Consider the following 3480-nt stretch of genomic DNA (forward strand, 5'->3'; position numbering starts at 1 on the left):
GACTTGCAAGTCGTGATTCCTATTACAAGAATATGATCAATCTCATACATCACATATATCATTCATCACATCTTCTGGCCATATCACATCACATAGCACTTGCTGCAAAAACAAGTTAGACGTGCTCTAATTGTTGTTGCAAGTTTTTACGTGGTTTGTAGGTTTCTAGCAAGAACGTTTCTTACCTACGTATGACCACAACGTGATTTGCCAATTTCTATTTACCCTTCATAAGGACCCTTTTCATCGAATCCGTTCCGACTAAAGTAGGAGAGACAGACACCCGCTAGCCACCTTATGCATCTAGTGCATGTCAGTCGGTGGAACCTGTCTCACGTAAGCGTACGTGTAAGGTCGGTCCGGGCCGCTTCATCCTACAATGCCGCCGAAACAAGAAATGACTAGTAGCGGCAAGAAGAATTGGCAAACTCAACGCCCACAACTGCTTTGTGTTCTACTCGTGCATAGTAACTACGCATAGGCCTGGCTCATGATGCCACTGTTGGGAATCGTAGCATAATTTTGAAATTTTCCTACGCTCACCAAGATGCATCTATGGAGTATACTAGCAACGAAGGGAAGGGAGTGCATCTACATACCCTTGTAGATCGCGAGCGGAAGCGTTCCAATGAACGTGGATGACGGAGTCGTACTCGCCGTGATCCAAATCACCGATGACCGAGTGCCGAACGGACGGCACCTCCGCATTCAACACACGTACGGTGCAGCGACGTCTCCTCCTTCTTGATCCAGCAAGGGGGAAGGAGAGGTTGATGGAGATCCAGCAGCACGACGGCGTGGTGGTGGATGTAGCGGGTCTCGTGCAGGGCTTCGCCGAGCTTCTACGAGAGAGAGAGAGGTGTTGCAGGGGAGGAGGGAGGCGCCCAAGGCTGTTGTGTGCTGCCCTCCCTCCCCCCCCTTTATATAGGCCCCCTGGGGGGGCCGGCCCTGGAGATCAGATCCAAGGGGGGGGCGGCGGCCAAGTGGGGGGGAAGGGGTGCCTTGCCCCCCAAGGCAAGGGGGAACTCCCCCCCTAGGGTTCCCAACCCTAGGCGCATGGGGGGAGGCCCAAGGGGGGCACCCCAGCCCACTAGGGGCTGGTTCCCTTCCACTTTCAGCCCACGTGGCCCTCCGGGACAGGTGGCCCTACCCGGTGGACCCCCGGGACCCTTCCGGTGGTCCCGGTACAATACCGATAACCCCCAAAACTTTCCCGGTGGCCGAAACTGGACTTCCTATATATAATTCTTCACCTCCGGACCATTCCGGAACCTCTCGTGACGTCTGGGATCTCATCCGAAACTCCGAACAACTTTCGGGTTTCCGCATACATATATCTCTACAACCCTAGCGTCACCGGACCTTAAGTGTGTAGACCCTACGGGTTCGGGAGACATGCAGACATGACCGAGACGCCTCTCCGGTCAATAACCAACAGCGGGATCTGGATACCCATGTTGGCTCCCACATGTTCCATGATGATCTCATCGGATGAACCACGGTGTCGAGGATTCAATCAATCCCGTATACAATTCCCTTTGTCAATCGGTATGTTACTTGCCCGAGATTCGATCGTCGGTATCCCAATACCTTGTTCAATCTCGTTACCGGCAAGTCTCTTTACTCGTACCGCAATGCATGATCCCGTGACTAACGCCTTAGTCACATTGAGCTCATTACGATGATGCATTACCGAGTGGGCCCAGAGATACCTCTCCGTCATACGGAGTGACAAATCCCAGTCTCGATCCGTGTCAACCCAACAGACACTTTCGGAGATACCCGTAGTGCACCTTTATAGCCACCCAGTTACGTTGTGACGTTTGGCACACCCAAAGCACTCCTACGGTATCCGGGAGTTGCACGATCTCATGGTCTAAGGAAAAGATACTTGACATTGGAAAAGCTCTAGCAAACGAAACTACACGATCTTTTATGCTATGCTTAGGATTGGGTCTTGTCCATCACATCATTCTCCTAATGATGTGATCCCGTTATCAATGACATCCAATGTCCATAGTCAGGAAACCGTGACTATCTGTTGATCAACGAGCTAGTCAACTAGAGGCTTACTAGGGACAGGTTGTGGTCTATGTATTCACACATGTATCACGATTTCCGGACAATACAATTATAGCATGAATAATAGACAATTACCATGAACAAAGAAATATAATAATAACCATTTATTATTGCCTCTAGGGCATATTTCCAACACTATAACATATCAGGGATAGACATGATGATCCTTTAGCAACTCGCGATGTTTGACACCGCGAAAGTAGAAATCAAGTAGGAGCATCAATTGTTGATGGTTAGTAAAACCACTAGTTTCAAGAAGGGCAAGGGAAAGAAGGGATACTTCATGAAACGGCAAATCAGTTGCTGCTCTAGTGAAGAAACCCAAGGTAGAACTCAAACCTGAGACTAAGTGCTTCTGTGATGAGGGGAACGGTCACTGAAGTAGAACTACCCTAGATACTTAGTAGATGAGAAGTCAGGCAAGGTCGACAGAAGTATATTGGATATACATTATATTAATGTGTACTTTACTAGTACTCCTAGTAGCACCAGGGTATTAGATACCGGTTCGGTTGCTAAGTGTTGGTAACTCGAAATAAAGGTACGGAATAAATGGAGACTAACTAAAGGTGAGATGACGATATGTGTTGGAAGTGTTTCCAAGGTTGATGTGATCAAACATCGCACGCTCCCTCTACCATCGAGAATGGTGTTAAACCTAAATAATTGTTATTTGGTGTTTGCGTTGAGCATAGACATGATTGGATTATGTTTATCGCAATACGGTAATTCATTTAAGGAGAATAATGGTTACTCTGTTTATTTGAATAATACCTTCGATGGTCTTGCACCTAAAATGAATCTCGATCGTAGTGATACACATGTTCGTGCCAAAAGATATAAAATAGTAATGATAGTACCACATACTTGTGGCACTGCCATTTGAGTCATATTGGTATAAAACACATGAAGAAGCTCCATGTAGATGGATCTTTGGACTCACTCGTTTTTGAAAAGATTGAGACATGTGAACCATGTCTATTGGTATATATGCATGAAGAAACTCCATGCAGATGGATCGTTTGGACTCACTTGATTTTGAATCACTTGAGACATGCAAATCATACCACATGGGCAAGATGACTGAAAGGCCTCGTTTTCAGTAAGATGGAACAAGAAAGCAACTTGTTGGAAGTAATACATTTTGATGTGTGCAGTCCAATGAGTGCTGAGGCATGCAGTGGATATCGTTATGTTCTTACTTCACATATGATTTGAGTAGATGCTGAGTGTATTTACTTGATGAAACACAAGTCTGAATTATTGAAAGGTTCAAGTGATTTCAGAGTGAAGTTGAAGATCGTCGTGACAAGAGGATAAAATGTCTATGATATGATCATAGAGATGAATATCTGAGTTATGAGTTTGGCACACAATTAAGACATTGTGGAAAGTGTT

This window comes from Aegilops tauschii, chromosome 3, assembly GCF_002575655.3.
Source record: "Aegilops tauschii subsp. strangulata cultivar AL8/78 chromosome 3, Aet v6.0, whole genome shotgun sequence".
NCBI classification, from domain to species: Eukaryota; Viridiplantae; Streptophyta; class Magnoliopsida; order Poales; family Poaceae; genus Aegilops; species Aegilops tauschii.